The sequence below is a fragment of the Elephantulus edwardii genome, unplaced genomic scaffold (assembly GCF_000299155.1).
Source record: "Elephantulus edwardii isolate Elephantulus edwardi_28Jun2011 unplaced genomic scaffold, EleEdw1.0 scaffold00096, whole genome shotgun sequence".
Taxonomy (NCBI): Eukaryota; Metazoa; Chordata; class Mammalia; order Macroscelidea; family Macroscelididae; genus Elephantulus; species Elephantulus edwardii.
In genome coordinates, this window is record NW_006399846.1 from 6,513,380 (window position 1) to 6,526,736 (window position 13,357).

The window sequence follows — 13,357 nt, forward strand, 5'->3', positions numbered from 1 at the left end:
TGAACACAAAGCTTGAAAACCAATTTTTTAAATACATTATCAATTTTAAAAATGATACCTTAATAAAAAGGTATATCAAGCATTCACAACATTTTTAAAGGTCCATTTATTAAAAATCAGAAAACATTGGCATCAACAACCCCTTTCTGAGGAGGCTTAAACCCAAGAGGCCAGAGCATTCCCCTTTCCCTTCAGAGAAAGCTTCAGAGAAAGCTGAGCTTGAAGAAGTGCCTCAGTTCACAGCAACATGACACCGCTATTCCTCATACACAGGACACAAGGAAAATCCCGATTACCTTGGAAACTACACTCCTTCAGTCCCCAGGAGAATCTTATTTTAAAGTAACATTTTCTGCATTTAGATTTGCTCATAAAGTTTGACTCACCCATCACCCCTCAACCTCAGAAAATGTTACCATGTAAAGCCTCTCACTCAAGTCTATCAAAGAGCGGTTTAAAGTGTGAGGGGGCACAGAGAAGGCAGCTGTGAGGGAAACAGACATGTGGTGGAGCCTTGGAGAAAGAACTATGGCTTTCTGGTCTTATAGACCAGTAAGTTAACCTCCCCATGCTTACAAAAACAGATTAATAATGGTCCCTTCCTGGCAGAGGGGGCCATAACGGTAAAATGAGCCAATATAAGTGGCAAGAAGCTGAGCTGCAACCCCAAAGGCATGCAGCTCAAATCCATCAGCTGTTCTGATGAAAGATGGGCAACCTCTTCTCGTGCAATTAACTGCCTCTGAAAACCCACTGGAGGGTCAGCTTTGGGCCAATTCCAACTCGATGGGATACAACAACAACAACTATAGGAACTAGGGGCAGACTGCCTAAATAAAAGTATGCCTCCTTTTAACATCCCTTCTTAGAAGACCATATCTATTTACAACCTATGTTACACAGATAACACAACCTTGCTTGCTGAAAACTGAGGCGGACCTGAAGCACTTGCTGCAGAAGGTCAAGGACTGTAGTCTTCAATATGGATTGAAACTCAACATCAAGAAGACAAAGATTCTCACCAGTGGGCCAATTGGCAGCACCATGATAGATGGAGAAGAGATTAAGGTTGTTAACAATTAGAGCTTGCTCAGCTCCACAATCAACACTCTTGGTGCCAGCAGTCAGGAAATCAAAAGATGAATTGCATTGAGAAAATCTGCTGTCAGAGACCTTTCCAGAGTACTGAATGCAACTATGTCAGTCTACAAACAAAGGTACACTTGATCCAAAGCATGGTCTTCACAATTACTTACTATGCATCAGAGAGCTGGACAATGACTAAGGATGACAGAAGAAGAATTGATGCCTTTGAGTTGTGGTGCTGGAGAAGAATCTTGAACATATTATGGACCACCAAGAAAATAAATAGGTCTGTCTTGGAGAGGGTGAAACCAAATTTTTCCTTGGAGGTTAGGATTTTGAAGCTCTGTCTCATATTCTTTGGGCATATGGCCAGGAGGGACCAATCCTGGAGAAGGACATCATGCTTAAAAGGATGGAAGGATAATGCAAGAGAGGAAGACCCCAGATGAGATGGGTTGATACCGTCACTAAGGTAACGGAGGTAGGAGTGTCCGAGTCCATGAGATTGGCTCAGGACAGTGCAGGCTTCAGAGCTGTTGTACATAAGGTTGCTATGAGTCTCAGGTGACTTGACGGCACATAACAATATCGACATCAGATAGAGATGTAACATGATGTAGAGAAGGCATCAGCAGTTCAAGATCTCTTGTTATTAAACAGCTGAGAGGCCTTGGAAAAGTCCTGCTATCCCATTTCCACATTTGTCCAAGAAAGAGTTTGAATGGGGCAAACCCTGCCTCCCTTTCTTGCCTTGTCATTTTATGCATGGTGTGACTTAGGATTCTAACTATACCCAAGTCACAGAAAAGCTGGTCAGATACATCGCAAACCAGAATTCAATTCTGAGAGCTAAAATGGAAGGCTAAAGAGTAAACCACCCCCTTTCCCTCCCACTTGTAAGGTAATTGAATGGAAAGTTATGTTCCCCCTTCAAGCCAGAGATTTATAAAAGAAATCTGTATGTAATGTTAATTACAGTGTTCACTCCTGTACTAGGCTGTAGTTAGGGCTTTTTAGAGGTCAAAAGGAATTTTTTTTAAGAGTCCTGCTTGGCTTTCGTAGCTTTTAAGACAGTAACTAAGCAGTCATTATGAACAATCATCACTTGATTCCACTAAGGGGTGTTAGGAGGCAGAGCTCCATGGGGGAATCGGCAAGCTTCTTGATGATACTCCGTACAGAACTGTAGTCAGCATGACCCTACCAGCTCTCAGTGGTCCATGTCAATGCATGAATAATGCAAAACAGCAGATTATCTTTTTTTTTTAAAAAAAAATCACTTCTCCTTGACTCATTTCATGTCTCCATATACATGCAAATGGAATTCTTACCCACATAATGCTTTTTGGCTTCAAAACGTTCAAATCCATGTGGTGCTCTCAAACATACAACGACGACCACTTTTGAAGGTCTTGAAGTAACCTATGTTTTGCAGACATTACCAGAATCCTCCGTTTACCAGAACAGTTCACTATACGGTTGATTCACCTGCAGGGAAACAAACAAACAAACAAAAATCAATTACCATCCTACCACAACTCTCGAGCCAAACTCTAAATAAAGCAGGGCAGAGCTTGTCCAAGTTATTTTACTGGTGCGGGGTGGGGATGTGGAACAACATAAAGGTTGGGTGATATTTTTAAATGGCACAGTAAAAATTGAGTGGTTTCTATTTCTTGGGACTTTAAATGCAGCTGTGGTTCCCAGAGGGAAGCTTCCTTGCCCTGCGATGGAAGTACCCCTGGTTGAGCTAAGATGTCTCTCTTGTGGGCATGTTTCTTGCCTCCTGTGACCTCAAGGGTGAGACAAGGAGCCTGGTGTGATCAGAATAATGACTGAACCAATTAAGTACCAGGCATTGTGCCAAGTGTGTTCTAAGCATTGCCTCACTAAGTCCTCATTTCTATTCCAGAAGTTAGTTTCATTGCTATGCCCATTTTACAGATCATTAAGAGGAATCTCAGGAAGGCCAAAAGAATTCCTCTATGTGTCATCCAGTCAGAACTGACACACTTGCTGAACTTCCAGTACGTTTTTCAGGACATTGTCCATCTTTTTCCAGTGGAGCAGCTAGTGGATTTGAACCGCCTGCCTTTGGATTGGCAGCGTAGCTCCTTCCCTGTTAGGTCTTCAGAGAAAAATCAAGATAAACTTAAAAGTCATACTCTTCCTTGATGGGAAGAACATAGATCTCAGAGACACAAAGACCTGGTTTTAAGCCCAAACTCTGATATTTCACTTAACTGTGTGACCTTGGAGACATTGTTAACTTCTCTGAGCCTCAATTTTAGCTTCTGTAAGTGCAGCTGGGAAAACTATCATTTAAGCTGGAAAGTGCCCAAACAAGGTACATTGCAGATGACTCTGGAAATGGTAGCAGTGGCATGAGGCGTATGACAGAATGCGACCGACTTAACTCAGTCAAGCTGCATCTGCTGCCAGACTCTCAGATATAAGTACAAGTGTAAAAAGTACACCCCTCCCACAGAGGCCACAATATCTCTGTCAACCTGGCAATGGCTCTAGACAGGGCAACTCCATCTAACTGGCACCTATCAACCTGTATTCCTGCTGCAGCTCTTTCTGTCACATCTGCTTAATAACGGCTCCAAATGGTGTCACTCTAGGTTGATCTCATCATGCAGGTAGGGAAGACATTGCTTTTTCTCTAACTTCTGGGAAACTCAAACTTACACAGTGGCCAAGTCTCTCATACAACTAAATCAGGACTTAGTTAATGCATCTGAGTAATGTGATTAATCACAGGAAGGAAGGAAGGGAAGGCGAGTCCCAGCACTATGGCGGAAGAACAAGGGGGTAGGATGATATCAGAATAACTTTGCATATAGCCCACCCGTCCTCTTTTCCAGTATGCAAAGATGACTTTTTTTAATAAGCAAAAATGTAATATTTTTAATAAGCAAAATTGTCTATTATCATACTTTGCTGCCTGCTAAGATGAACTTAAACTAAATGTCTTACGTGTATTTTCTTCCTAGCCCCCAACCAAGTCCTGGATCATTCAAGTTGCAACAGGTGGGCTCTCAAGAAATCTGACCCTCTTCCTTTGTCTTCATCCTGTTCCTAATAACAAATACAGGGCTTCTCTCTTCATTCCCTTTCTTGAGTAATGGAGACCCTGAAACGGTTTTTAATGTTGCCCTTTCCCAGAATTAATCTGAAGCAAATTTTAAATCTCTGTAAAATCATATCCAAGTTTGAGTAGGCATAAAGGAAATTCATTGGCCTTTTTCCAAACAAGGTCAAGGGCTCCTACTTTTGGCCTTGGAACAAGAGGATCCATATCACTATTAAAGTCTTAGATCAAGTTCTAATAACATAAATTGTTATATGCCTCCAAGTTGCTTGTGACTCATAGAGACCTTACGTACAATAGGCCAACTTCTTTGTCTCTGATACACCTATCCCCACTACCCCAATAACTGAGTCAATCCATCTCATTAAGGGTCTTCCTCTCTTGTGTTGTCCCCCCACCTTCCCCGAAGCATGTTGTCCCTCTCCAAGGACTGGTGTCTCCTCGCAACGTATCTAAATTATGTCAGATAGAGCTTCAAAATCCTTGCCTCCAAGAAGCAGATTGATTTTATTCCCTCTAGGACAAACATTTTTGTTCTAGCATGTCCATGGTATATTCAATACTCCAACACCACAACTCAAAGGCATCAATTAGTCTTCTGTCATCCTTAGTCATTGTCCACCTCTCTGACGCATAGTAAGTAACTGGATCAGGCACAGCTTAATCTCCAGACTGACATCATTGCTTTCCAGTATTCTAGAGAGGTCCTTGACAGCAGATTTACCCAATGCAATTTGTCTTTTTATTTCCTGGATACAGGTACCAAGAATCTTTATTGTAGAGCCAAGCAGACTAAACTAACAATCTCAAGCTCTTCACTGTCTATCATGGTGCTGCCAATTGGCCCAGTGGTGAGAATCTTTGTTTTCTTGATGTTGTGCTTCAATCCATATTAAAGGCTGCAGTCCTTGGCCTTCTTCAGTAAATGTCTCAGGTCCTCTCAGTTTCAGCAAGCAAGGATGTGTAAGAGAAACTCTGTATCACCTGGCCACCACAACCTGTGTCACATTCAATAGCAATTTCCCAAATTACCTCTTACTGACTCCTTTTATGACAGAGAAGTCCACACTGCTTTTCTCTGATATAAAACCCCTCCAAGTGGTTTCTTGGGGAGCTCTGGTGGCTTAGTGGTAAGGAGTTGCACTACTAACTCAAAGGAACATGGTTCGAATCCACCAGCTACTCAGTGGGAGAAAGATGGACAGTCTCCTTCCAAGCAATGAACTACCACAGAAAACCCATGGGAAGGTCAGCTATGAGTCAGTTCAGACTTGATGGTATGTAACATAACATAACGTAACATAACATAACATAACATAACATAACATAACGCAACACAACACAACATAACATGGCACAACATAACAGAACATATTTCTAGAAGACTCAATAAGACCAATCACATATACTCACATATACGTCAGTCATTCACCATCTTCAGCTTGTATACCTTTGGAGTTGCTTTCAGGAACATTGCTGTGGCTCTTGGTAATAATGTTCTTCATGAGGATGCAGACAGCTGTGCCAGAACTGTTGTCTCCCAACAATCTCATGGCAGAAGTATGAGCCTATCAAATGAACCTCCAAACTCTAAGCTCCTTGTGTTCAGAGTCCCGCGAAGCCTGTGGAGCAACAACACTTCACTGTTTCCGATTGTAACCCTTTATTCCATCGTTAAGCGCATCAGATTCAATCTCCGAATAGAAAATAGATGGATGACACACCATCCAATTTGTTGTTTAGGGCTTTTTCATCCACTTTCCACTCACAAAATAAAAATACCAACACTTCTCATATTCAGCCATAGACATGACAATACAGTCCAATTCATGCATATAATGTCTTGTGATTGAAGGAGTTTCACTGGACAAAGATGAACAATCTCCTCCAGTGCAAACTGGTAGCCTTAGAAAACCCAATGGAAGGTCAGCTTGGAGCTGGTTCCAACTCAATGGCATTGACATTTTGATTTGCCTACTAAGGCAGTCTGGGCAGCCCTGTCTTTCTCTCTGGGTTTCCTTCATGCTTTGTGAAGGGAATTCCCAAGTAATATGTCTGAAGCATGTTCTGTCTTACATACTTGGGCAGGCCTTTAGAGAGTATGGGGCGGACCTACTCTCATGTCAGTCCCAAAGTTATCCTCCTGTTTCTATGAGTAGCAGCAAAATCTCCTTGCTTTGGCACCACCTCCATCTTACTCCCACCCTTAGTTAGCAAGGTCTTGGAGAGACAGCCCCTTCATTAGCCAGCATTTATGTGTGGCCTTCTCAGCACTATTTCAGGAGGAGCCTCTAGATGCCTGCCTAGCCTTCCAGGTACAAAAGAATGAATCTCTAATGGTGGAACGTCAAGCATCTATTCCAGGCTGAGGGAGACAAGATTTAGGGGTGGACAATCACCCTATATCCTTCAAAGTCATATTATACTGGTTGTGTCCTGACCCACAACCATCCCAGACAGCATGGGACTAAAGGAATCGTGAGGTTCACATCCTAGCCCCAGCTGTGCCACACGTTACTGAGGAACTTGGAGGACGAGGTTATCAAGGCAGAACCACACATGGGGGAGATAAAGTTAGCAAGTCAGTGCTTTTTCCTTGAGCACCTTATATTCCTGCTGTCCTCTTTCTCTACAATATATGAAGTTCGGACACACTGGACTCTGTGTCACTTTTGCTCTCCTTCTTCTAACCCTGTCCTGTGGTTGACATTCAAAACAGAGATGCCTGTTTTCCGTTTTCTGAACCAAACAAGACAGAATATAGAAAATAATATCAGGAAGCATATGCTCTGAGGGCTCAGACCCTGGGACCTCAACTGCCCAAGTCAGTCTTTCTTCAAAGTTGTTTTTTAAAAAAAAAAAAAAAAAAGAGAAAGAGAAATGTAAAGGTAACCTTCTTCTCTGGAGCAGTACAGGTGCTCATGGTCTCCTGGTAGGATGATGTGCTTTAAAATGACACATACAAACTAGGTTTGCAAAGACAATCTCTCCAGCCGAGAATTTAGGAGGAAACATGTTCCCTGGGGTTCTTCCGTTCTCCTTGGAGAAGGTGCGTTATGAAAGGCATTCATGCGATAGTACGTCTGGGTACACACATGCCTGTTCCTCTCCCACCCTGGCCCTTCACTATCCTCTTCCTCCACTCCCCCCTTCCATAGTTTCCTTTATTCTGTTCAAATGCTTTAAAATGGGTACTTAGTGCCTGAAGCATAAATAAAAATCTCAAGGCCCAAACTCAGCCCTAATGTGTCATGCACAAAAACTCCCCAGGGAAAAAAACCAGCCGCCCTGTACTCCTAATACTGTAGGTTCAGACGTCAGGGAGATCAAGGGCCTCATCACTGGTTTTTTGCATGAGTTCTTGGCACTTCCAAATCAGGTCCAGGACTCTGTTGCCCTGACCATTTGCACAAGTATCTATAGTCACTGGCTATTTTATATGCCCCTGGAGCCTAAATAGTAGATGCGTCATGCTTACTGTGCACACACAGTCATATGCAGCATGTGTCCTGTCTTCGGAGAGCTATTTATTGCCATTCCAGCTCATCTTTTGAATTCCATCGGGCAAACCATTCCCTGGTTGCCAGGAGCCAAAGCACACAGCAATGCCACATTCTTGCAATTCCTGATGATTTGCAGACACACTGAGTCTGTATCATACTGCACTGACATTTGTGCTCAGGCTGTTCTATTATTCTCGCAATAGTTGTCACATCTATCTTCCAGGAACCTCATTTTGATGTGTATTTTTTGTTACATTAGAGGTAGTCCATACACCATAGAGCCCAGGAGGGAAGCGTCTGCTCGTGTGGTTTTTAATGTTGATCAGCCACGGGGCCCTTCTTACTATCCAGCACTAATTTCACAAACACTGTGAGACAACTGGTGGGGTGAAAGTACGCGTGTACACATACATATGTAAGTCTCAGGTCACCTTCTTGTATTTCACTGTTACTTTCCTACAAGAATTTGACCTGCCCTTGATCCTTTCAACTGGGCATCCGTGACAAAATTAAAAGATTCTAGGAAGCATATGAGTATAGTCATGAGGGAAGGCAGGCCATAAGGCATCTTGCTCCACTGCTCGTCACTCCAACATATTTCTCTCCAAGTTGCCATAGACCACATTCTCTATCATCAGACAGAGACAATGTCACTCACTGATAGACCACAAACCCTCCTCCATCCACCATCCACTTGCTAAATAGACAGCTTCCAAGCCCAATTTATTTAGTCTTGTTTACACTCCAAACCTAAAGAATGTAGCTACAGATTCTTTGCCAGGCAGAAAGTATACAAGAGTTAGCTGTCAGAGCTACAGGGGAAATCCAGCATCAATTGGTTCTTTTTAATTGGACTCAGCCCCTGGACTATGAGGCAGCCTGCTCCCATTCATATCTATAGCCCAATGGTCAGTCTTGAGCAGCAATCATCTTGACAGCAGAGTGTTCACTGTGTGAGATTCTTTTTGGTTTGGTAAAGGACTTTGTTTCACTTTGCCTTTTCTGCACAGATTCATCCGATCTGCCTTATTTTATAACCTCCTTGCACAGTACTGAATGATAGTCATGTCCCAAGAGATAAATGGGAGAGAGTGAGAGAGGGAGTGTTTGTACTAATATGGCAGGGATGGGGCTGTATGGTTTAAAAGCCTGGAATACCTGGGGTCTTCCATTTCAAACCAACTCAATTATACCTGCCAATGATGAAATCCATTTGCAACAGAAAATCTGTCTCCTCCAAAGAAATGGTCACCTGAGATCAACTGGCTTAGTTCCTCAAGGCCAACCAAGCCCAAATTTCTGTCACTCTACATGAATGAAAGAGTTCATCATTTTTTAAAGACTTCAGGGCAAGGCTTACCATCTCCCTCATTTCCATACATCTCAAATGTAAGAAGACATGCTACTATATAGTTACATTAAGTCCCTTCTACTTGCAGCTGATAGTCCCCTCATATAGCTTGGCTCCCAGCAGGTCTAGAAAAAAGATGAGTGCCTTTCATTTCTGAATTACAGAAAAGGAGAATATAATTTTCACTAAAGTACACGTCTTAGGATCCAAATGAAGAAATGTTCTCTACATGAGGACCTAGATTCTTAGTGAACTAAATACATGACCCTTAAAGGTTCTGAGGAGCACCCAGTCCATCCTTATTTCTTAGAAAATTATGAAAAAGTTGGCTAGTGTTAAGAGCTCTGGCATGGAAAGGGGCCCCTAAGAGACACTGTGTGGTACAGAGTTCAGTGTTCTTCAACCCCTAGGTCCTCTGCATACACCATACACCACTAGAGGCTGTAGGAGAGTGAGTATAACAAACAAGAGTGTAATGGGGTCCCAGACTCTCCTGGGGTGAATAGGGAGGGAGTAGTACTAGCTGCCTGGGCCCTTGGCTTCCCAAGCATCAGCAGCCTGAAACCCTCAACTACCGGAATTTTGAAGGGACAAACTTGACTCATCAGGTGGGCTAAAGGGATGTTCTCTGCTTGAGCTCCTGTGGGGAGAGACAGTCAACAACTAGATTTCCCAGCAGTAGCTCGTTATGAAGGAGTTGGGCATTGTTAGGCTAAAAGTAAAAATGGAAGTTGAAGCTCAACTCAGAAAGTCCCATGTCAGGACTTTTACCAAAACCAAAAAGTCTCATGTCAGGACTCTTCCCCAAACCAGAACTCAGAAAGTCCCATGTCAAGACTTTCCCCCAAACCAGAAAGTCCCAGAAACCTATTGCATCAATGAGCTACTGCAACACCAACTCACCTCGCAATCCTCCTAATCGTACTAACCAACAAAGAAATACCATGCTTTCTAAAGCCCCATATACACTCCCCCAAACCCAAGCCCCAGCACTACTCTTGTTGTTGAGTAGGCCAGCACACAATAAGCTTTGAGACATGTTTATATCGTAGTTTGGTTCTTGGCTTCTATCCGAATACTTTCAGACGTGTTCTGCACTCAAGAGAATAGGACCGAGGATTTACAAGCAACCGAAACCAAGATTATAAGGGGGGGAGGGGACTCTAAAAATAAAGATATTTACTCATTAAGTAATGAAAAGGGACATCCAGAGAGCAATTCTTTCCTGTATGAAAATGAAATGAAAAGCCGAGTCTGAAATCATTTTGGAGTAGTCAACTCTTGCCCAACAATCTCTGGGGAACACACACATCAGGCTCCCAATTAGCCTAAGAAACCATGTATTCTTTCCAGGACCACCTTCTCTCATCTTCTTTCTTAAATTTCTCTCTCGCCTCCTCCCCCACCCCCCCTGCAATGCCATCCCTTACAGCTCCAGTATCTCAGCATCATCCAGGACCCTGGTTTGCTTTTTACAAGGTAAAATGAAACCCAATCTTTTCTCTTACAATTGAGCCATCAGTAATACCTACATGACAGAAGTCTCCTGTAGTGCTAATTGCACTGAACACCACTCAGCCCAGTACCTTGCCCCTCAGGGCGCTTACCATCTGTGATAGGTGACGGTCACAATTCCCCACAGAGCAGAAAAATAAACAAGAAATAAGAAGAAGAAGGAGAGAGTTCCAATATCTCCTGGATACAACTCTGGATCTGAGTTTTCCATTGAACTAATGATTGTTGCCAGCCTACACTGTCTGAAGCACTATGTGTGGCACTAGGAAATATAAATAAGACATGGCCCCTTTCCTTAAGTAGGTCACTAGACATGAGTCACTAGAGACATACAGTAATGACAAGAGGAAGAAGTGAGAGTCTTGATGAAAAACAAACTACTGCTATAAGGAAACAAATGGGATCAGCATGTCAACTTACTGTGCCTCAGACAAAATTCCAGCCAGGTTTTTTTGTATGTTTGTTTTTGTTTTTGTTTGTTTGTTTTTGTTTTTGTTTTTCCAGCCAGGTGTTTTTTAAGGTGAACTCTAAAAATATAAGCAAAAGCTTTCGGGCAGTGCCTCTGCACTCGGTTGAGGGTTGAGTTCACGTTGCTGATACTTGGATACTTCAGGAGTAAACTGCATGGACTGAATTTGCCTTGAATATTTTTGGTTCTGTGGTGAACTCAAGTTGCTGGTGAACTTCAGAGCTGCTGCTTAGAAGACGTTCTTTCTCAAGCTATATAGAAGAATTTTTTTGATAGTGAACTAGTAGGACTGAAAAACCTGTTGTCTACTGCAAGAACACCAGGAAAGCCAGCTACAGACAGTAATTCTAGAATCCTGAACTTGGGGAACTAAGAAGAACCTCACATAATGGCAAAGAAGGAGCAGTCAGGTTCAAACATGAAAAAACTCAACATACTCTGAATGAAGCAGACCAACAGTTCACTCCTCTGATTATCCCAGAGTCTGGAATCCAGAAGTTATTTGAGTATTTTCAACCATATGTAGCTTGGAAATTACAAAAGCTGAAGGATAGTTTAGAAACCACAAATAAAACACAGTAAGCAAAATTATTACTGCCATATGGAAAGAGTACAACCAGCACATACCAAGAAGAGCCTTCCACAATGCCAAGGGAGCTGCAGTCAAGTTCAAACATTATGAAAGGACAAAACAAGCCTTCTTGTAGAAAAGCAGACCAGACTGCCCATCCAGTGACTCTCTGACAGGAAGCCAAAAGAAATATACTGATGTGGAGTTAAGTGAAATGAAACATGAGAATGAAAACAACATATCAGAACCTATTATGTGGTAAAACCAGTCTTCAACCCCATTTATAGAAATAAACACTGTAAAAAAGGATCAAAACCACTGAACTGAAGACCATTAGGGAAAAATAGATAGAAATTTAGGAGCCCTGATCTACAGCATAGGGAGTTTTGGTGGCTTAAGTGCTAAGGAGTTGTGTTGCAAAATTAGGCTCTCGGTTCTTAAATACCAATTGCTCCATAGGAGAAATATAGGCAGTCTCCTTCTGTGTGATTTTTCTGCCTCCGAAAAGCCACTGAATGACCAGATGTTTGTTCCAACTCAACAGAATACCCAACAGCCTACAGTATGGATAAGCTCTCACACAGCCATAATGTGCAACCAACAGAAGATAAAACGGTTGAACCTTCTAGAAAAGAAATCCTTATATACATAAAATATCTCCATGGAAGGTGGGGGATCCTACACACTGGGAAATATTTTGTGAACTTTATAGAAAGTTGCCATACTTCAAAGGATTGATTCAACTGGCTTTTAGGAAACACTACACTACTTGGATGAGTCTACAGGACATAGTGAAACAAATCACAAATGAACTAAGTGCTGTTGTACGGAGAAACACTACAGAAAAGTTTAGATAGAGGAAATATGGTGGAGGTTTTTCACCCAGAATGGTGTGGGGAAATACATAATGAACACTGTTGGATTAAGGGTAGGAAAGGGTACACACAAGTATAGAAGATTGACAAGGGAAGCTGACTATATAGGTCAGTGAGGTGTAAGGGAAGCCAATTTTCATATTGTATCCTTACATAGTGTGCTTTTTGAACCAAATGATGTTTGGTGAGGCTATTTGGGAAGTCAGAAATGGTTTTCAACTGAATAGTGGCAACAGGTAATTTTTGTTGTATGTAAATTAAACCTCAATAAATAGTACCATAAAAAAATATAAGAAAAAAAAAAAGAGGGAACAGACCAGGTGAGCACAGGGTGGGTGGTTTACAGATAGTGTAAAACTAGGTGGAGATAAATTGAGTGTAGCCTCCTCTGTGGAGAGAGAGCAACTCAAGACACTGGAACAAAGAGTATCAGGTGGAAAAGTAGACAAGCAAGAGATAGGGGAAGGGGCTGATAGAGCGGGAAATACTGGGCCCCGCTTCCTGTGTACCTCACTTCCAGGAAAGATACATTGAGATAGCGAAACACAAATCTGAAAAGATACACATGCATTATTTCATTTGATCCTCACAACACCCCACGAAGTAGGCATTATTTCCCTTACAGAGGCTTATAAAGGTTAAGTAACTCATCAATGGTCACACAGCAAACATGCCTCCGGGATTTAACTCAAGTCTGAGTCTTGCTTTCCATGCTCATAATCACCATGTACTAGAAGAAGGTTGGACACCCCGCTAAGGAGTTTGGACTTTATCCTGAGGGCCCTGGGGTAACCTTGGAGACTTTTAGGCCAGAGGATGACATGAGTGGATTTGCAGCTTTAGAAGTACCTCATGAATATGTGGAGGAACCAAAAACTGAGGCTAGGAGA